Source organism: Pecten maximus, chromosome 7 (assembly GCF_902652985.1).
Source record: "Pecten maximus chromosome 7, xPecMax1.1, whole genome shotgun sequence".
Classification (NCBI taxonomy): domain Eukaryota; kingdom Metazoa; phylum Mollusca; class Bivalvia; order Pectinida; family Pectinidae; genus Pecten; species Pecten maximus.
Window position 1 is genome coordinate 42,670,904 of NC_047021.1, and position 24,229 is coordinate 42,695,132.

General features: G+C 36.1%; 1 long non-coding RNA gene across 1 annotated transcript; it reads left to right on the top strand.

Moving 5' to 3' along the window:
• Positions 1-2,835: 2,835 nt before the first annotated feature.
• Positions 2,836-20,821, top strand: LOC117330903. Its single transcript, XR_004533417.1, has 2 exons — positions 2,836-3,214; positions 20,707-20,821. It is a non-coding gene; the product is annotated as an uncharacterized LOC117330903 (long non-coding RNA).
• Positions 20,822-24,229: the final 3,408 nt, after the last annotated feature.

A 24,229-nucleotide genomic window follows, 5' to 3' on the forward strand; every position in this document is an offset into this window, starting at 1 on the left:
AAATTCTATATTTATAAAAGAAGCAGTGTTAATATTACAGTGTCTTTGACTATAAGGATAAGATCAAGAAGAAATCCTCCCTGACTTTTAATATCTTACCAGAGTGACATACGGTATATGTTATTTGCAGGATTTTATGCTACTTCCCTAAAATAAAAAAATTTATATGGGAAGCATTTAGCTTTGTCATCTTTCCGTCTATTGTCCAAAATCATGTTCATGCCATAATGTCTGTATATTCGAATAAATTTTGCATATTATTTGGATTCATACTCTTCCATGGCTGTTGGAAATAGATCTGGTTCATGACCTGCAAAGCAATATTGATCTAATTAGGGTCCAGCATAACTGGTCCGGGTTCTCTACATAATCATAGTGTCTGTCCATTAATTAATTAGATAAAATTCATTAGATTAATTCTGTATGCCCAAGGTCACATAAAGGTCAAATGTGGTTGGTCTGTCCAGTAACAACAATTCATTGAAGAATGTTTTGAAATGTTATGGATATATTAAGGAAGACTAGGTGATGTATTGCATACCATTTTCTGGTCAGTTCATCCAAAAGTCAAGGTCACGTTGAGGTTAAAGTTCAAATCTGTTGTCTCTGGCCATTATAAATTTCTTACTCACTGAAAGTCAACAAAATGTTTTATTTGTATAGTAAGGGAACAGGTTTTGTTGTGTGTCATTTTTGGGCCCAAGGTCAAGGTTACAATGAGGTTAGAAGTCAAACTTAATTTCTGGGTCAGCTTCTTGCACACCCATGGCATTCATTGAAATTTTATGTAGGGTGGCAAGATGGCTTTTTGCACACTGTTTCTGAGATTGTATGTCCCCAGTCAAGTTCACATTGAGGTTGGGGATCAAAGTGATATTTTCATGCCCCTGCTATGAAAGGAGGGGAGGGGGCTGAAGTTTTACCCATGTCCGTCGCCTCTCATCCAATCACGCTGCGTCCTGTCCCGTCCCGTTCCAATGCAATGTAACTAGCTAATCTCAGGAACTGCTGATGCGACCCTCACCAAACTGTGTTTTGGGGTGTCAATTAAGTTGCCACGGGTCATTTACATCTTACATTTTCCATTTTTTTTCTTCTGTTATAACATTTGACTCTTTAAATTTCAATAGAATTTTGATGTATAGTATACCCAGACACTTATCACTTATGGCCCAGATAACCTGTGTATAGTGACCACCTGTACCAGATAACCTGTGTATATGGACCACATGTACCATAAAACCTGTGTATAGGGACCACCTGTGTGTAGGGACCACATGTAACATATAACCTGTGTATAGGGACTACAGTATCAAATAACCTGTGTATAGGGACCATCTGTACCAGATAACCTGTGTATAGGGACCATCTGTATCAGATAACATGTGTATAGTGACCACCTGTTTCAGGTAACCTGTGTATAGGGACCATATGTATCAGATAACCTGTGTATAGGGACCACATGTAACATATAACCTGTGTATAGGGACCACAGTATCAAATAACATGTGTATAGGGACCACCTGTACCAGATAACATGTGTATAGTGACCACCTGTTTCAGGTAACCTGTGTATAGGGACCATATGTTTCAGACAACCTGTGTATAGGGACCACCTGTACCAGATAACCTGTGTATAGGAACCACCAGTATCAAATAACCTGTGTATAGTGACCACATGTATCCAAACTACCTGTGTATAGGGACCACCTGTACCAGATAACCTGTGTATGTGGACCACCGGTATCAAATAACCTGTGTATGGGGACCACATGTACCAGATAACCTGCATATAGGGACCATCTTTACCAGATAACCTGTGTATAGGGACCACATGTTTCAGATAACCTGTGTATATGGACCACCTTATCAGATAACCTGTGTACAGTGAATATTTGTTCACTTATAGCTTTGAAAAAATATCATTTTGCACAAGTTGAATGGGAATTCCTGGATAATATATTTACACTATTGCAGTGAAAATAATGAGTTAAATTTTTTTTTTTTTTTAATCAAATATTCTCAAATTTTTAATCTATTTAACCATTTTCAGTTAATACTTTGACCTTTCAAGGTTATGGTAAACAAAACAATAACAATTTTTTTTGAAAATTATATAATTATTATTATTTAAGCTAGTTGGCAATTAAGACAATAGATAAATCATTCTAGAGTCAGTTTTGTCACTTGTTATTATAAAAACCTACTAAATATAAACTATGTTACATTAAATATAATATATTCACCACAAGATGGATGTTCTGTGTCTGTCTGTCAGGTACACTATAATGTATCTGTAACATGCTGTACGATAAATGAATTATTCACGTTACTATATTTGTACAGGTGCAGATGTGAAAGAATCACGATCTTGATGACTTTAGGATGAAAAATGTGTAGATTTACATTATTATCCAGAATCTTGATGGCAGATTATCATTTTGGTGTTCTGCACTAATATCTGTTTACATTACATTTTACAGATTAAACAACATTAATCTCAGCTGTCAAATTTTATATGTATCAAATGATTTTTCGTAGCAGTCATGTCTTTATTAAATCTATTCGCCTTAAAATCATATCAAAGATTTGTATTTTACCCAGTACCTAAAATTTTCTTTATGAATTCCCCAGATCGGGCCTCTTGAACTTCCCTCCAACTCAAAACAAACACTGTCTCTAAGCTTCAATGGTCCCCCTTCTGGGCTTGTTTTTATTTTCGTAGCAGGGAAAGTCTCAAAATGCAATTCTCCTAGAAGAGAAAATCATAACAAAGAAAGAGGGGTCATCTCAGAAGGCAGCTTTGAAGAAATAGTAGGTCAAGTGGAGAGTTTTTGTTTACATTTTTCCATTGCCTGTTGAGAAATCTAAAGCTGATCTACATTGAAAATCAAATAATAATGCACATTTTGGTGCATGGAATGATACATTTAATGCATCATGTTGAAGATTTAGTGCATTTTTTATTCGAGAAGCATTTTGTGCTTAAACATGCAAGAACTTGGTCACTGCCGCGGCTCTTTGTTCTGCCTATGGCCGATAACATGCATGCATCACTGCTCCGTAGACCTAGACTCCAGGTACTGTCAGAACAAAGACGAAACCACCTCCAAACAGAGGAGAGTTGGGCCTCAGGATCCAATAACAAAGCCTGACACCTATCCATTTCTGACAGTGCGTGTGACTGTCAACCGCCTCTGCCATTATGATGAGGGTAATTTTTCTTGGTTGTTATTATTTATTCACATGAGTGAGCAATTTTCTTTGGGAAAACTAATCTAGCTGGATTGGGTTTTTGTGGACAACAGCTGTTACCCTGTGATCAGATACTTTGGCCTGGATTATCTAGCCCCAGAAAAAAAGAACTAATAAAACATTTTTTGTTTTGTTTCCCAGCCGTTGAATTATGCGGAATTGTGTGACACTTAGATTTGATCACTGCAGCTTTTAATCATTTATGCTTTATACAGGGTATGGACAGCCGTCCAATAATCAATAGCCATACAACTTTATCATGCACCTTGGATCATTAGAGTCAATGACAACATATTGACTGTTGTCTTTGTTTACCTGGGGATGGGGGCCACCAGTATCTGGGGAAAATCAGGAATGGGATGATGGATAATTTGAAAGGGACAAGGATGGGGGAGTGCAAGGTTGAGGGTGGATAGAGAGAAAGTGGAAAGAACAGAGAAAGTGTTGAGGGTTGATAGAAGGAGAAATTGGGGTGGAATAGTTGAGGGTAGATAGTAGAAGATGTAGGACGAGAAAAAAGTGTTGAGGGTGGATAAGGAGGAAGAGGGGAGAATGAGGAAGAAAGTGTTGAGGTTGGATAGTGAGAAGGATGAGGGAGAAATGGTTTAGGATGGATAGAGAGAAGACGAAGGGTGGAGAGGAATGGTTGAGATAGGATAGAGAATCGGGAACAATGGGGAGGAATGAGTGAGGGTTGATAGAGAAGCGGGAAGGAAAGGTTAAGGCAAATAGAGAGAAGGTGAAAAGGAATGGTTAAGGAGAGATAGAGGGAAGGATAGGAAAAAAGGCAAATAGAGAGAAAGAGAAGGTGGGAAGGAATAGTAGAGGCCAGAGAGAGGGAAGGTTGAGAATGGATATAGAGGGAATGTTTTTTAGGATTGAGAAAAGAGGAAAGGATGGGCAGTTTTGAGGGTGGATAGAGAGAAGAGGGGAGGAATGGTTGAGACCAGATAGAGGGAAGGATAGGGAGGGAAGGTTGAGAATGGATAAAGAGGGATGATGAGGAGGAATTGTGGGGATATAGAGAGAAGAGGGAAGGATTGGGTAGTTTTGAGGGTGGATAGAAAGATGAGGGGATGTATGGTTGAGGGTGAATAGAGAGAAAAGTGAAGGATAGGAAGAAAGTGTTAAGGGTCTGGGTGGATAGAGAAAAAAAGGAATGATATGGTTGAAGGTAAATAGAAAAAGGGAGAACAATGATGGAGGCAGATTTGAGGATAGAAAGATAAGGGGAAGGAATGGAGAAAGTAGAGAGAAAGCAATGGATGAAGAAGGAATGGTTAACAGTGGATAGAAAAAAAGTTGAAAGTTGGGAGACAGGGCTGAGGGTTTATTGATAGAGAGAGGAAAACTAGAAGGGGAGGTGGGTTGAGGATGGATAGAAAGAAAGGTAAGAATGAGGAGACATTATCATAGAAATGAAAATATATTGGCAGAGATTTATCAGAGAAGGAAAAAGTAATGAAGTGATAAAAATAATGCTAAATTAGGAATTTAAGGTTGAAGTGAAAGAAACCTTAAAAGGGCTAAAGACAAATTATTTTCTTCTCAAAATGTAATTATTTTAAAAATTAATTTAAAATGTAGCAATTACTACTAGATCTTGTATTTGATGATACATGTATTTGGATGTCATTGTACTTACGAGTATGATCTTACTGAATATGGGTAATTGCCATCCATCACTCGGCCCTTAGCTGAAAGGGATTAGGAAAAGCTGTTTGGTGTCGACAAAAGAGTAGTGATGTTGTGTTTAGAATTATCTGTTATCTTTATGTATAATCTCCCCCACACCCCTCGCCCACCTCAGCCTGTCTGGTCTTGTAGTAATTCTCTTGTTCTCTCTAATCTCATCCTTACTGCCAGCATGCTCTGCCCAATATTACTGTGGCAATAAGCTCATGCCTGGTTAAATAAGCCCATTCATTTCTATTGCATATCAGTAAAAATCCAACCAACTGTAAATTCCATTGTTTTAGTTGAACATGTTCTGTCTTTAAAGCGTTTTGCTATGTCCAAGGTAGTTTTCTGAATGAGTGAAATGTGTAAATGCATTTCAAGCTGACAAGCTTATGCTTTGGTGCAGCATCCGTTGTCTGTCTAGCTGGCATCAACATTTCCATTCAAACAGCTTCTTTTCAATAGCCATGATACCCAGGGTTATGATATTAGGTCAGTAGCATGCTGGGATGAAGGGTTACCAAGTTTATTCAAATAAATGACCTTGACCTACTATCAAGGTCACAGAGATCAAATATGTTTTAATACTTAGTAATTTTTGATTCTTTATTTTTTGTGTGAATAATCAAGACAGCTAAGGGGAATGATTTTAGGTCAGTGGTATGTTTGGAATGAATAGACTTACTATTTTAATTAGCTTATCATTATATTTGATTGGAGAGGTAGCATCTACATAAATGATCTAGATCAATTTTAAAGTTAGTCCTTATATATTGTAGCAGTGTTACAGGTCCATTTGGCCCCTTTTTCCCCTTTTTATTAACGGATTTTATTTTTACCTGTTTCTCCGCCCTTGCAGTCACTCTAACATACATGCTTCCCGAGCTCTCTCTCTCTCTCTCTCTCTCTCTCTCTCTCTCTCTCTCTTTTGCATTAGAACCCTACAGCCTGAGCTTTTTCTCTCTCTAGCTCTCTCTCTTCCTCTTTTTCAAAAAACATCAAAGCCATTTCTAACAATGCTAACTGTAAATTGCCATAAACCAAGAGGAGTGTAAATCTCCCATCACTTCTCACCTGGCGTTTTTGTCACTCGAGTGTGACAAAGGCCTCTGACCAGTCGATAATGATCATGGTTCACACATGCCGTAAATAGACCCAGGGGTCATTATGGGGGTCCCTAGGGGTCAAACTTTACACACAGCACTGTCTTGTGTCAGATTTGTATCAAGGGAGGAGATGTCATATTCTCCCTATCAGAAAATCGGATGATCTCTATAACTTCAGGACTGAATAGAAGGCAGAATTTCTCATAGAAAATGGCACTATCTTTTCAAAAGCATTGACTAATGATAGCAAACAGTTTTGTATTAAAATATTAAATATCTCTTGAAGTACATTTCATGCAAATTATCAGGTTTTTTTATGTAAATGCAGTGTTCAGCCAAGTAAGTTACCTTTGCAGACTTTAACAAAACTTGTGTATTTTTTAGCACATAAAAAGGTAGACTGTCATCTTTGAATATATTACTTGGGTATTGTGTAAAACGAGTTTATTTGTAACAATCTCACATTTATAATCAGATTTCTACTCTGCTGAAAAAGGGCCCCGCATCTGGTAGGAATTTGTTTAACTTCTGTTTTTAGCAAAATGTTCAACCAGGCAGAAATTTTTCTCTTCCCTTAGCAGCAGTATAAGCAGAGATTGGGTGGTATGCTGTATCATACATTCTGCCCTGAGTGGGAGGGAGGTATGGGGAAGGAGGGGGGGGGGGGGGGGGGGGGGGGGGGGGGAGGTTAAGAGGAAGAGGGAGATATAGATACTATCAGTTAACATAACACATGCTACATGAACAGACTACAACCACAATTTAACCACTAGATTATGAAATATTACAACCATCTGCAGTTTTCCACATAAAAAGTGGGTTCTGTTTGGTTTACAGAGTTTAAAGCCTCATCAACATAATGATTCATTTCAATGTGGAATGTGCTGGCGTAGGGTTGTTATTGTAGGTTAAAGTATTTATTTACTTATTTCTGTAAATATTCTCACTGTTTATTTGACATTCTCTTGTCTATATGCAGATTAAACTATTGTTACATATTTTTACATAATAATTTGACATTTACTCTAGGCGAGTATGGTACATGAACTCTGGCCCATCATACTATCAATCTATGTATAAAATGTATATGTCCACTTATATACTGTAGGTAACAGATTTTAATGTAGATACATAGATATGTAGTCTGAATTATATAATTTATTCGGACTTTGATAGAAATAAATTGTCCTATTTTGCAGATTATAAAACTTGATCCTGTTCATCTCTATTTTCATAGATTTAAGGAGATAAATTTGAAGAAAAAAATGTTTATTGAGTTGCCATGAATATAATTACTGAACTTAAAAAGTAGGTTAAAATTAAGTCTCGACAAATTTTAAACCATTCGGCAGCCATCCTGTCATCAATCCATCATAAATTGCTGAGTTTTTTATGCATTTCTGTTGATAATGGTTGGTAGCTGATGTTGCGTAAGTATCAATGTTGTACAGTCAAATTTGAACTTGTTTTCCGATATTTGAACTTCGATTTCCATCAAAACAAAACATTCTCTAGATAAGCATGAACCTGATGACCTAAGTTTGTGGTATACCATAATATATTGGGTATTGAACAAGTCTATGACAGCAGTAGCTAACTACTTTGTCAAAACAAACTCAAGTTTATCTTAAGGATATCTGTGTGTGGAGAGATTTAACCAGACTAATGAGTTTCCTAATCTGCTGATCCCCTCCAGCCCTGGTATCTGGGGGCCTGATCTGGGAGGGGGCCTTTCTCATAGAGATTCAGAGACTCCTGCAGTCTCAGTTTCAAGTCCCTGGCCCAGCCTCTGTATCAGAGGGCTACAAGTATATGAAGCCATTAACAGCTAGTCTTTGAAGCACCAAATTTTTACTAATTATCTCCAAGTGGTGAGATCATTAGGTTTGATATTTATACACAACTTGGTATACTTGAATCATATTACTTTTTTGCTTAGGGCTCCTACCAAAGGGAAACCTGTCTTTCATTGCTCATGAATTACATGTAAATATCACTGTCTTTTCATCCCTTTTTGTACAAAATGGACTGATCCTTCCATTCTTTTTGGGTCAAACCAAGTCCTCCATGTGTATTTTAATAGCTAATACTGCATGTTTAATAATCATATACACACAATTAGGTGCATTGTGACTGTGATTTTGTATTCAAAACAGAATATGAGATTAAGCTTAAAAAATAATTTCCATTTTGCATGTTTGAGATGGGAATGATGACAAAGCACCGAAATAAAACAAAAATACAAAGATTCATATTTTGGAATGAATCATTTCTGATGAAAAAAATTAATAAAGATTGATGAGTCGTGTATATTACCTGCCACTGACATTTGACAATGACAATTGTTATGACGTATGTGATATGAATCTCAAAATAACAATTCCCACATTTTTGTTTTGTTTTGATTTTTCAGCTGTTTTCATCATTTTCATACCCTGTGGCGGGGCCCCATTGTGACCCTTGACCTTTAAAGTGGAATCAGATTGCTGTACTCTGTCACTGGGGTCAGAGTTCAAAATTGTAAGTTAGGCAGCTGTAGTCAAAATGTTTTCCCTCTGATGCTATTTTTAGTAACAAAACAAGGAGTTGTTGGGGGTTTACCGATATGTGTGTCAACGCGTCACCTATTTAATGGAATTCCAGATTCCTTTTCAGATTTCATTTTAAACAGTGAAAGATAACTGTGAATTTCATTGATCATCAATTCAAAAGTAAAGAAGGGGATGAATGCATTTATCGAAATAGATTTATGCATGGATGAATTTCAATGGCATAGGCTAAAAGTAAAGACGTATACATGATTGCTCAGATTTTATAGGCTTACTCATCAAAAAGCTATTCCATTGTTAACTGGCCTTTGTTCACGTTGGCACAAATTTCTTAATTGTTTCAAGCTCAGATTCAGATTCTTTATTTGCTTAAGTTTTACAACTTATCACAATAACACGAGACATGATACATTATATACAAAGGCAAACATAACAGTACAAGTATCTACCTGGCACACAACTTTCACCATACGCCTCTCGCCCATTCAATCTATTTGAAATTAGATGTAATTTGATGTGTGTTTGATGGAAACTTAATTACACATAACTTCAATCAGATTATGCCCATACTCACCATTCATACAATCTCACATGTATCCCCTCCCCCTCCCCAGCCACATACAAACCCAATATACACATATGAGATAGAGTGAGAGTACAAAAAATACACCTGGTCTTAAATCAAATTTGACTACAAAAAATACACCTGGTCTTAAATCAAATTTGACTTTCTTCTTTCAAGGGCTAGACCGATATATTTCCCTAACTTACACAATTCTTTTACATTTTCTGTAGTTAAATAACTGAACAAACTTGAACATACTCGGGTTCCTTCTGTAATATGGTTTCAAATATTTGTATCTAATATCACTATAAAAATGACATTTAATTATGAAATGAAATTCATCTTCTATGTCGTTATTATTACATAATGTGCATATTCGTTCATTTCTCTGTAAATTTCTATATCTCCCTCTTTCAATAAGCAAATCATGGGCCGATAATCGTATTTTGGCAATATTTCTCAAACATCTAGTATTAATGGGTTTATGTAAATATGGTTGCAAACAGAAACACATAGTTAAATATTTATACAAATTTCCTTTAGAAGAATTATTTACTATTGTTAAACATTCTTGCTGGAACATATCTTTTAACCTTAACTTCAAAATCTCTAAATCAACCTTCTGAACTGTGGGTAAATTGAATATGTATCCGATTCCAATTTTGTCTAACTCCTGTCTTAAATTTACTATCCAGTTATCATTATTCGTGAATATTCTAATTTTTCTAACTATTAACAATGGGACTCTACCAAGTTCAAAATAAACCATTGCATTTGTAGTATTTTTCCTTACACCAAATAGTCTTTTCAAGAAACCGATATGGATCTTTTCAATGTCTGGAGATTTGTGGAAACCCCATATTTCACACCCATAATTTAATATACTACTAACATATGTATTGAGGACTGCCAATGAGGTTTCTATATTAAAATAATTACGTTTACAAACATTAGACATAGCAAATAGAGCTTTGTTTCCTTGTTTGGCACTATTCTTTTGTGTCTTAAAAAAATTCGCGTTATAATTCATCATTAGCCCAAGATCATTGAATTCGTTCACTATTTCGATTTCTTCATTATTGTAAAACCATTTCTCATTATTCCTAATATTGCCCCCGTTTCTAAATACCACAATTTTGGTTTTATTAATATTAACAGTTAAGCTCCATTTCCTTGTATAATTTTGTAACGAGTTCAGCATGCTTTGTAATTCTTCAGAGGAGATTCGGACACCAGCACTGTATCATCTGCATACATGAGTAAAAATATATTAATTGTTCTTATTTCTATTGATTTACAATTATCATTGATAAAATTGATTTCTAGGTCATTTATGAACAGTGTAAAAAGCAGAGGTGACAATATTTCCCCTTGGAATAATCCACAATTCACTTCGTAGAAGTCTGAGAGACCATTATGCTTTATACAGCATCTTACATTATCATATAGACTTCTAATAATCTTCAGCATTTTACCTTCAATACCCTCCTTAATCAATTTAAACCAAAGATTTTGTCTACTTATATAATCGAATGCCTTTTTATAGTCGATAAAACAACAGTACAACCTTTTCCGTTTTCTAAGTGTCCTATTAATTAAACATTGGAGAGCAAAAATAGCGTCTACAGTAGAAAGATTTTTTCGGAAGCCAAATTGCGCATCAGTAATCTTATTGAACGTTTCATCTAATTTAACTAACCTTCGGTTAAGCACAGAGGTGAATAACTTTACCAAGACAACTTACTAATGTGATTCCTCGATAATTATCTGTATTATTAATACTCCCTTTTTCAAAACTGGTATACAACTGCCAATATTCCATGCTGAACACTACCGTATGAAACTGGTAAAAAGTCATTGTAGTGATTAAAAAAAGTTTGTTTTGACTCAAGAATAAAACATGTTTTTTTTTTTTTTTTGTAATTTTGTTTCTGGCTGCCATGGTAAAATAAAAGTCTTCAAATGTGAAATATTATAAAAACCAAAAGCAATTTAGGAAATTATATTATATTATAGTGTTTATGTAAATCACATACTTAGAACAGTATATCTAAGTGTATTTAAATGGAATATTGAGTATAATTCCTGAAAGATTAAAAAAAAGAAGGTATGAAAAAGGGTAAAGGTTATACACTGGAGAAAAGTTATGATTTCTTCCAAAATAATTTTTGTCAAGTAACATAATTCCATGACAAAGCAAAGTATTTGTTTTAATAATTTAATTTGATCATTTTCAAGTGTAAGTTGCCATATTTATCCACAAAGAGTCCCTTCATCATTTTGGCAAAAAAACATTAATTTTTGAGTAGTAATTAGGTTAAATGTGCATGGTTCACAAATAAACCCCTTCAAACTGATTTAAAATTTTACACTATTTGTGGATGAAATAAAGTATGCTTCTATCATCATGAACTTTTGGAAAGTTGAAGGAAGGTCTTTAACAAATACCAATGAGATACGAAAATGTATACCAGAGTAAGAGCTAAGCGCTGGACGAGAAAATTGTAAATTATTTCGATACTTTTGAATTTCATTATGACCCCATTTTGACATTTAGGGCTAGGGTATTATGGAGTCACAGGCAGATATTCTTATCTATGAATGAGGGGCTGGAGTAACCTTGTGTAATATTTACAGGTAAAATACAAACATTCGGTAGAAAGTGATAATAATGTTATGCAACTTGACACTTTCACGAGTGTGTCTAACTGGACACATTGTGTGCTGGTCAGACAATTTCGGGACAGAGAAATAGGCCGTTAATTACACAGTCAATATTGATATTAGCACATCAAAGCTTTTTTTTAACCTGTCCAGCCCTGTGTCCTTGGCTTATAACAACAAACTGTTAAAACAGGTTGTTATGTAATCTGACAGGTTTGACCAGGTAAAAATAGCTCAGGTACCTAATTATAGGTATGTCTGGGACAATTATAGAGTTGTCCAGGTCTTAACAAGCTATTAGTAATACATTTGTGATAAAGCAAAAAAGAAAACAGCTGGAATCTGATTTAAGGATTTCATAGGAGAATGCACCCACCTGTGATGTGTGAAAACATGTTATACAATTTAGTAGTTTGGAGGAGAAATATGTAATCATAGGTATTATTGACTCTCATATACAATCATCTTTATTGTCAGCTGTTAGCTTAACTGTATAATTTTACCTGTAATCCTGCCTATTATTAGCTGTGAGACTTAACTTTCACTTTGCCTTGTAAATTCAAGTGTTATCAATACCCCAGGTTAAAGCTTGTTGGGGATATTACATAATATTACTGTTCATGTGTAAGTCATTCATGATAAAAGAACCAAGACTGTGGCAGGTGGTTGTTGAGTGTGTGAAAACCTGTTTGAATTTCTACTCATATATCTACACAAGCTGTTGTAGTACACAATATTATCTGTGAAATATTTATTTGTATATTGACACAGGATCGTAATATTGTATATTTAGTAGAAAATTAAAATGATTTCAGTCTCCTTGTGATAGCGTAAAACTAATGCCAGTATTATAGTACAACCTCACTGAAATATACTGCCGAAGACATCCAGCAGGACACCACACTCATTAAAATTCTACTGCAATGGGTGAACCAGTCGCCTCGCTCCCAAAATGCTGAACATTCAGCAGGTTGATTGATTGATAGGGCTTAATACATTCCTCACAGGGGCAAATGCTCAACTAAAGGTCAGGGGACAGAAGCCAGAAAACTTTCTCACAGGGGCAATAACTAAACTTTAAGGCCGTGGACAGAAATCGGAAACCTTCCTCACAGTGGCGAACGCTCAACTTAAGGCTAGGGGACAGAGCCCAGGAAACTTCCTCACAGGGGCGAATACTCAACTAAGGGCAAGGGGACAAAAATCTGAAACCTTCCTCACAGGGGCTAACGCTCACCTAAAGGCTAGGGGACAGAGCCCAGAAAACTTACTCATAGGGGAGAATGCTCAACTGAGGGTCGGGGGGACAGAAGCCCAAAAACTTTCTCACAGGGGCGATGGCTAAACTTTAAGGCCTGGGACAGAAATCGGAAACCTTCCTCACAGAGGCAAACGCTCACCTAAAGGCTGGGGACAGAAATAAAAAAAAAATCAAAGGGGTGAATGCTCAGCTAAAGGCCAAAAGAGAGGCAGTGAAAAAGATAAGATCCAATATTTAGTCACCCCTTATGATCATGCAATGGGGGCAGCAGGTACAAAGTCTTACATATTATCTCCAGGGCAGATTTGTGTTTGGGTTCAGCATATCAATCAAATATATATTTCTTTTCCTTCCTTGCTATGGGATTTTCCATTTAAATGTTAATGAATTGGAAATTGGAAACATTCTATATCTTTCTTAATTGTGATTCACTTTCCTTCCTGATTTGATTTTTGTTTTGTTTTTGTTTAACGTCCTATTAACAGCCAGGGTCATTTAAGGACGTGCCAGGTTTTGGAGGTGGAGTAAAGCCGGAGTACCCGGGGAGAAAAACCACCGGCCTACGGTCAGTACCTGGCAACTGCCCCACGTATGTTTCGAACTCGCAACCCAGAGGTGGAGGGCTAGCGTTAAAGTGTCAGGACACCTTAACCACTCAGCTGATTTGAACATAGATCTGAAAATTATAACTTTAAAACTAAACTAAAAAAACTAAAACTAAGAAAGACCAATTCAAAGCTAGAAGGTTGTTACATGGTGTCCTGCAAGTAGATACAAACACTATAAGGTTTACTGGGCTATAAAATAAAATAAACAACTTAAGATGAAACTTCAAGGCTGAATATTGTTATGATTGAAAAACACCTTTTTATAAAATCTTGATAAAAAAATATGATTTAGTGGTAGTATATATGTTACTTAGATGAAAATGTAGTGTCTATAAGTTTTTGAAAACGGATACCTGAAGAAGCAGCAGATGTTTAATCACACCGTGTTTATGACACAAAATCTATAAACGTTTTTCAGATGTTAATTTTTTCTCCCTGCTTGCCATATGACAGTATCATTGTGGCTGTAAAGTTGACATGTGACAGTAAGTCACATGTTTCTGAAACAGCGAGTTCTCACTTACATGACAGAAGTCAGGTACTCCAATAAATTAAAAAAAATATAATTATAAAACTTCCTCAAGCACTACTGGAAATCTAACAGACCTAACCGATAGACATCACTGTTGAAGTATGGGTGTTGATAGAAAATAGAATTCATTACCAAGTCGAGAGGCTGGTTTATCTTAAGGAAGTATGTCAAGTGTTTCTGTGCTGGTGATCTCCATTTTAGAAGAGTTCTCTCCTACCGATTTGAATTTTTTTATTATTATTAAGATTTAAAAGGTTTAGTGTGATAAAGAAAATTTCCTTAAATGATAATTTGCTGTTAAGTTTGTTCAACTACAATTGTAAAGCAGATTGACTTACTTTCAAGGTCACAGGTGTCATATGACATACTTTCAAGGTCACATGTGTCATAGGACCAACTTTCAAGGTCACATGTGTCATAGGACCAACTTTCAAGGTCACATGGTTCAAAAGACCTAAAATACTTGAGATACTAAAGAAAGGTTGTTAACTTTACTGATGTTGATTTCCATTATAATCTTAAAACAAATTCTTTAAAAAATTGTCAAGTGTATTGTTTTTCTGTGAATTTCTTTCATTAAGTTCAATCTTGATTTGCATGTATGTATCTTACTGGATATAGCTTAAAGGGCAAGGCCACAGTATCATTTTATACAGAGGAACTGAAACAAGGGGAGATAACTGCAGGGTAACTTTTTTGCTATTCATTTAAGCAATAAACAGTGGTTTTAATGTTGTTATTGTCGATTAAGTTAATATCGACTATAACAACATTAAAACCACTGTTCAATACTTATATTTACATTGTCTTACCATTCCCTCAACTTTGAAAAAAACTGAACCAACAAAATAAAAAAACTGCCCTTTTTAATGTCACATGACCCACTGGGATGTTATAGCCTGAGGCACTGGGTGTTATTTGTGCATTGAACTGCTTTCAGTTGGAAGTCATGGGCTGATGAATGCCAACTGGACAAAGGCAAATTTAATAAAGCGCGCTAGTGCTTCATGTTGAATTTGTCTTTGTCCAGTTGGCATTCATCAGCCCATGACTTCCAAATGAAAGCAGTTCAATGCTTATATTTACATTTGACAACGATTTTTAAAAACTATATCAAGGAATTTTGCTCCGACGATGAATGAACAAATTATTATCGTCAAAGATGGAACAGCCTTTTCAACAGCCATCTTTCGTTATCGCCGACGTGACAATTGACGTCACTATAATAATGAAGTCATAATAATGATTTGGAAGTTATGGACTTGTAACCATCAAGTGAGCTTGGTAAAGTTATATAGTGGGGCTGCAGTGTAAATGTAAATATAAGCGTATGGTGGCAACTGCCTCTTAGCATTGTGTCAATGGAGAAATGCGGAGCAAATGTAAATATATAATTATTTATATTGTATTTGATATATAGTCCAAAACAAATTGTCTTTGTAGGGTATGAAGTAATGTGGTCACATACAATTCACTTAGTTTGTGTAAAGGGGACTGGCCTGATGTGGGGAAGTATTGAGGTTGTACAACTTAAGCCATGAATGCCAGTATTATTATTTTTCTTCAGTGTAAAGTTCGTGTCTGAGGGGCTACTTCCTGTGCCCATGTCACTACTGACACATTTCTGATGAGAAAGTGAAACCCCACAAGGACAGGATATTAAGGGATGACTTAAGATGAAAAAGTCACCCATGTCTAGTTACTTGCGGCAATTTACTGAAAGGAATGTTTAATCAAAAATTTATTTTTTATTCGTAGTATTTGGAATATTTAATTTAAAGGATAGCACTAACGGTATGTTCATCCTTGACAACTATCAAGAACAGACATGATCGCTATAAATTGAAGATAAACATCTATTTCTACTTTCTAAATTTACAATGACAAATAAAATTATGTCATTACTAGATTCAAGTTTGAAATGAAATCAATAATAGCAAGGAATCGTGTATCATAAATTGATCACGCTAATCTTTTTCTGTAGAATTTCTTGTTGTTCCCATGAAAGTTCCTGGGAGTTTTGAGATTTTTACATGTTCAATGCAAACAATTAGTTATATCTATAAGTTCATTTGATTTTAATCTGATTATAAAATCATTATACACTTAACTCCATATCAGAGTGTAATCTGATAGATTCAATTTAAATTTGATTGAATTACACTCATTACTAGGAAATTGTTTAAAAAAAAACGTTGTTTGAGTCATAAAGATATGTGACAAGAAAATTGATCAGATTACAGAACATTCACGTACCAGTCAGGTAGATGATGCAATATACAGGGTATTTCATTCATAGAACTTTGCTTAAGCGATTGTATGATATTGCGCTCAGCATAAGGCATTGCATGGAAATCTGCCAAAATATATCACGTAGAAGTTATAAGAATCTTTTAAAAAAAATTTTTTTATTGTTATGCATTGTAAGTTTAAAAATATGTTCGCTGGTACGGCTTTTTTCCAGAGTAAGTCAATAGGAAAAATTCCTTTTATGGAAAAACTCAGAAGTGGTTTATCCTTTGTTTTTTATTTCCTTCTTTGGCTTAATAATATTATACACAGTTAAAGGACTCTTGTGTCATTATCAATACTAAATCTGTATCAATACACAGCATGTGGTAAAATAATGCAGACAATATCTTCAAATCAGGCCCTTTAAACCTCTTGCTTTGTACAGAATGTACCTACTAAAGCTCTCCAGAAGATCTTGTGTTGGTGGGGCGATTCTCTAGTTTAGGTGGGGCGATTGTCACCAGACTCAGACTGTTAAACAGGATTACCACACCACTATAAATAGACTGGTAAATGACAGCTATTTATAGGTTTTCTTACTATATATATGCTCCAGGGTTTCAACATCCTGACAGGATTTGACCTTCAAAGATAACTGGGAATTTTCAGACAGCTTAAGTTTAGAATAAAAAAAAATAAAAAATTCAGAATTTAGTCAGCATGATATGATGATTCTTGTTTTTAACGAAAAAAGAAATAACAATTTTATTTGAAGGAATTATCAAGTAACTTAAATCCTTTGGTTATCTGACTGTTGTTGCTTAGCTTAAGCAACTTCAGTTATTTTTTTATTTTATTTTTTTATCCAGCTGTTATTGCTTAAGCAATTTAAATCCTTTGTTTTTTATGATAAATGTATTGTGTACTACCATCAGTCACCAAGTCCATGTGTGCTCAGAACACAATTTATATAATTTATATATAAACTGATAACAGAGTAGTTTTGTATTAAAAACATGAGACATTATATCACAATCATGTTGACTAGTTAGACGGTTCAATCTTCCCAGTCATATAATGCTGAATCACATTGTGACATTTTGATGGCCTCCTCCTTCGCTCGTTATTTTCCAATTTAGTTATTCTTGATCATAACTTTTTTATTGCTACCATTTTCAGATCTTTCTCGAGTCAGTTGTCTAGTTAATATTCAGTAATCTATAACGAACGTGAAATTAGAAGCTTAATTAACACGGAACTATCATTAAGTTCATATTTGAAAACAATGCCATTGTTATGATGAAGTTAATGCTATGTTTTTTAAAACAGTTCATTTCGTATTCAGGTATGAAATAAATATTCGTAAATTACATCCATCATGGCTGTTTTGATACCATCCTGTTGTATAATACGTTGATAGATAGCTTTGTACCAACATACTTCAAAACATAAAGTCAAAGAGTGTAGATTTCACATGTAAAGTGGAATGACTTAACAATGCGCATAAATTACTGGTACTCATTTACATATTCTAATTAGGGTGAAATATCAAACCACTTTTATATGGTAACAGATGGAATTGACAACTCCAATGTTTACTTCCTGGAAATATGATGACAATTTTGTTGTCTGAGAGGCTTCTCAGCATCCATGGACAATATAGTCACCTACTGGTGAAACCGAGGGAGAATAATAGAATTGTTCACCCCCTTGGGGTGAGACAGGGAAATCTCAACCCGAGGGGAAGACTCTTAAGTTGCCAAACACGAGGCTTGCCTCGTGTTTGGCAGCTTAATTATCTTACCCCGAGGGTTGAGATTCCCCTGTCTCACCCCCAAGGGGGTGAAAGATTATTTTTCTCTTGCCCTGTTTACCCTCTTATGTATCTAATATTGACGTTACATCAATGCATGGAAATGTTGACATGACGTGATTGAATTGTCGACGTGACGTCATTGTATTGTTCAGTGTTCGAAAGTAAAGGTGGTCCGATGGTCTGAGGCTATAGAAAACCTGGTCGGTCTATGTAGAGGCTATAGAAAACCTGGTCGGTCTATGTAGAGGCTATAGAAAACCTGGTCTGTCTATGTAAAATTTCAAAGTATTGACCCCATTGGCTATGAAAAGTCCTGACATATATTACAATTCATGTAAACAACATTCCAATATTTTCTGACAAATGATCATAAGAAATCAGATCTTACAATAGAGTTTTTTTTACCCATAACAGTGTGTTATTACTGGATGATGCAAGCGTTTGTGTGACAGTGTTATGCTATTTTCAACTATATGTTTACAAAATGGGTCTATGGAAAAATGACTTGGGCTATGGGATTTCAATTTTCTGTAGACATATTGTCTAAGGAATTTTCATATATACTTTCATACACTGATTGTTGCCATGACGTCATGGTATTGTTGCTGTGAGGTCATGGTATTGTTGACATGACGGAATACAATTGTTGACAACGTGAAAACTGCGGATATCCCTGTCCAGGGTAAGAGAACATAGGTTTCCTCTCAGCTGCGATAACATAGCTCTGGACGATTTCTGAGAAATGGTTGTCGTCCAGATAGCAGTGTAGGCAGGGAATGAATATTTGTTTCTAGTTTCCTCTCTGTCCATCTTGTACGCATGTCCATAGGTAATGCCAAAGTTTGGCCGCACTCTAGCGGCTTCGTTTCTCAAGGGAATTTTATCAAACTTCACACAATGATAAAAGACCCTAATATCTGGAACAAGTTTAAGTTTCAGGGTTTTTGGGTCAAGCTTAAGGTCACTGTTACTATCTCAGCCGGTGGCAGTAGGGGACATGTATATTTGTATGCTTGTTGTGGTCTAGAAGACTGGATTAATTTCGTTACATAAAGATAAGTAAATGAGAAAAAAAAAATCCAATATTTCAGAAGGAAACTTCTCCCTGTACATGGTTCTATAGGGGTAAATTCATTCAGCTACAACTGCCAAATTTAGTGTGCAAGACCAAGAGTCCCTCCATGTCAGCTTTAGGTAGCAGGTAACTGTCATCATGATTCCTAGGTATGAACTTATATAACAATATAGTCCACATGAAAATACTTGTCCAATGGGAGGTGCGACATCACCTTATACCACCACGAAGAAGTTTGGGAACTTTTATAATCTTAATGACAATATTTAATAAAGATTAGTAGAAGTAATATCGGTGCTTCATTAAAATCTGGTGAAATGAAAGTTGTGTGCTGTATACATTTTTTTTTCAAGTCACCAAAAATTATACCCCCAAACTGAAGTTAAGAGTTTGGGGTATATTGTAATTGGCTTGGCTGTCCTGTAATTTTGTCTGGCTATGCAATGGGTTTTTATTCAGTGAACATTTCTTAAGTTTGTGGTTTATATTGTTACCCAATTGTTAATTGTGCACTTGAACATTCATGTTTAAAGTCGGTCAGCATTGACAAGATAGCAGGGGATATTAGTCAGCCAGACTAGCAACAGTTTCAGTTTACCATCCTGATCCGGGACATTAAATCGGGGACGTTTTGGGGAAGTTATTCACGATTGGTTTGATATTGTACTTAAAGGTACTCGAATGTTATCATGTTGATAAAAATTCAAGGTCATAACTCTGACATGATAACAAGGGAAACAATTTGGTCAGCCATTCTGTAATCAGTGGTCAATATTTTGATCAGTTTTTGTCCCGATGTGTTATAGCGGTCAGTTATTGATAACGGACACCTTCGTATGAAGTTGATATATATAAACACTGGCCCGAGGAAGTATGACGATTGATGAATCACGACAACTGTCCAAGCATGACCACTTAAGGTGCATGTATACAGGTCAAGTGTTCAATGGTGGTATACTTTCCACAGCGACAACTTCCAGCTTGATCTACTTCCATCAGACTTGTTTTGATACGACTAGTAATTACCAGTTTCCTGCATTCTCGGAAAATGTTTTGCAGCTTCACAATTTGTTGTTTGTTCAACCGATTTGTAGGATTCTAAGAAAAGATAAATTTATATATTTTTTATATTTTCAGATTTTCTAGGGTTAAACATACAATAAAAATATTTGCAGCTTCACAGTTTGTTGTTTGTTCAACCAATTTGTAGGATTCTAAGAAAAGATAAATTGATATATTTTCAGATTTTCTGGAGGTAAACATATAATAGAAAATATTCGCAGCTTTACAATTTGTTTTTTGTTCAACCGATTTGTAGGATTCTCAGAAAAGATAAATTGATATCATATTTTTATATTTTCAGATTTTCTGGAGGTTAACAAGCATCACAGAATGACTAAGAGATGTTTCACTCCCTCTGTCCTGGAATTGGGGGAAAAAAAAAAAAATAGTACTCCCTGCAAATACTTTCCTACATATGACCACAAACTGAGATTACAATTCATATCTGGTTAACAAATGAAATCCAGACATTACACGAGATGTTTACCTACCAGGTAGAAATATGGCAGAAATAATAAGTCCATTAACATCAATATTAGTCATAAAACAGAATCTCCAAACTAAAATAAAAACAGCAGCCTTAATTTTACTGAAATATAGACCTCAACACAGCTGTCTTACTAAAAATATTATGTGTCATAAGGACAGGGCTAGAATTTTGAGGCAATAAGCCGGTGCCTGGTAATGAAGCCTACCGGTGCCTGGTAATAAGCTTACCAGTGCATTGTAATAAGCCTACCGGTGCCTGGTAATGAAGCCTACCAGTGCCTGGTAATGAAGCCTACCTGTGCCTGGTAATGAAGACTACCGGTGCATTGTAATAAGCCTACCGGTGCATTGTAATAAGCCTACCAGTGCCTGGTAATGAAGCCTACCGGTGCCTGGTAATAAGCCTACCAGTGCATTGTAATAAGCCTACCAGTGCCTGGTAATGAAGCCTACCGGTGCCTGGTAATAAGCCTACCAGTGCATTGTAATAAGCCTACCGGTGCCTGGTAATAAGCCTACCGGTGCCTGGTAATAAACCTACCAGTGCATTGTAATAAGCCTACCGGTGCATTGTAATAAGCCTACTGGTGCATTGTTATAAGCCTACCGGTGCCTGGTAATGAAGCCTACCGGTGCCTGGTAATAAGCCTACCGGTGCATTGTAATAAGCCTACTGGTGCATTGTAATAACCCTACCGGTGCGTGGTAATAAGCCTGTCAGTGCCTGGTAATAAGCCTGTCAGTGTGTGGTAATAACCCTGTCAGTGTGTGGTAATAACCCTACCGGTGCCTGGTAATAAGCCTGTCAGTGTGTGGTAATAACCCTACCGGTGCGTGGTAATAAGCCTGTCAGTGCGTGGTAATAACCCTGTCAGTGTGTGGTAATAACCCTACCGGTGCCTGGTAATAACCCTGTCAGTGCGTGGTAATAACCCTACCGGTGCCTGGTAATAACCCTGTCAGTGCGTGGTAATAAGCCTGTCAGTGCGTGGTAATAACCCTGTCAGTGCGTGGTAATAACCCTGTCAGTGCGTGGTAATAACCCTGTCAGTGTGTGGTAATAACCCTACCGGTGCCTGGTAATAAGCCTACCAGTGCATGGTAATAACCCTGTCAGTGTGTGGTAATAAGCCTGTCGGTGTGTGGTAATAAGCCTGTCGGTGCCTGGTAATAAGCCTACCAGTGCATGGTAATAACCCTGTCAGTGTGTGGTAATAAGCCTACCAGTGCATGGTAATAACCCTGTCAGTGTGTGGTAATAACCCTGTCGGTGTGTGGTAATAACCCTACCGGTGCCTGGTAATAAGCCTACCGGTGCCTGGTAATGAAGCCTACCGGTGCCTGGTAATGAAGCCGATCGGTGCCTGGTAATAAGGCTACTGGTGCCTGGTAATAGGCCTACCCATGCCTGTATGGTAACAAGCCTACTGATGTCAATTACATTTCAGTGACAGACTCCATCCCTCACCCCAGTCACTTCATGGTAGGGCATAAAGTCTTTGTTTTATACAAATTGTTGTTTACTGGGGGTGAACTACATAGGCTGTAAGGTATGAACATCACTGGGCTACAAACAAGTGAACATGTTAGATAGCAGTGTGAATTATAGATGTCCAAGTCTGGTATCTCAAGGGATTACATATACCTACCTGTACATATAAACATGTTTACCCAAAGTCTGACATTGTATATAATCTAATATCCGGATAATGATGTCATCATCTCCGGTCCTGAAACGTCAAGGACACAAGTGAAGCGTGGTACCGACCTCAAGTGCAATGGTCATTGATCTAAAAATAGGTCATTGTTTTAGGGAGAAGGTCAATTGATATATGAGTTAGATGGCCGATAATGACGGCTAAGAGGTCAATGATATACTGTCGCCACCTGTTGGGAGCTTGGCAGAGTTGATCACAATACAGTACAAATGCATTACATACATATTTCACTCCAATGAAATTTTTCATCAGTAATCTCATCAGACTTTCATTAATAAATCGTTATATACAAGAGATCTCGGCACCCATCAATGTATAATTTTAATCAGTCCTCTTCCTCAAAATCACATAACATGGAGAAGCTACATATGAAGTGAAAGAAAAATTCAAAAACTTTCTGAAATATATCAGTACAAAAATTCATCTGTCAAAATCCAAGATGGCCACCTCAGCCATTTTGCTTTCCCTATCGGACCCAAATCAAATGGACACAACTTGGGACCAAGCGGAACCTACATGTTAAGTGAGAGAAATGTCCTTCCAGTACTTCTCAAGAAACAGTGATGGTGATAACAATGATTCTTTACGGACGGACAACCGATGGACCATCTGATGATGGTGGGGTTATACATTGTAAATGTATGGTTTTACAAAATCACAGGACAAAACATTGTCAGACCATGCAAGATTTTAGAAGAAAGCATTACCATGTCGGATCATGCAAGATTTTAGAAGAAAGCATTATTTTGGTAATTTTAGGAAATATTTATTATATGCTTGAATCAGGAGTCACATTAGGTAAAATGTCAGAATACGTGGGAGACAGATAAGAAAGAATGTCATATAGTTATAACAGTTCTTAGATTTATTCATGGTGCCATTTTTGCTGCTTCCGTATATATAGACAGGATGTCAGAATACTCGGAGGACAAGTTAGATGGGAAATCAAATTACACAGGAGATTTTAGAGAATTTACTGTTTGTTTTTCAACAACTGTAACTTCGTTATATAGAAATTTATGCTTAAAAAATCCATAGATATACTGTTCCTTTCCTAAATTCTCTTAAACTCCTGTTCTGTTCAATGTTTTGTAAAACTTTTTAACAACTTTTTACCAGTTTTTGTAGTCCTAGATAAAAATGACCAATCTGCATTATATGTGAATATTTATTCAGTGTATAAGAATAATTGATCAACTTTATGCAAATTTATGCAAATGAGTTTTGTAAGGTCTATGAATAGATTTCCCAATGATACGTGTCGATATTGAAAATAGTCATTAGGAATGTTCTAGAGTAGAGATTAAGATCAGGAAAAGAGTACAACACTCATTGGAGGACTATATTTATAAAATGCCAAGTAAACAGTTCTCATGCAATTTTAGTGCCGAGGTTGAAACTAAATCTTCTAGAATGTGTAGACATGATGCAGGACATGCATAGCTTGTGTAATTCACACTTCAGATGAACATATATATATATATGGCAGCGTTACAACGGTCATAGTACAACTGAGGGAGGGGAGATAACCCAGATACAAAAATGCTGAGAAAGTGAAAAAGTTAAGATTAGATAACAGTTTATTGGTAGGCTAAAGTACAGGTATTGTATAACGAC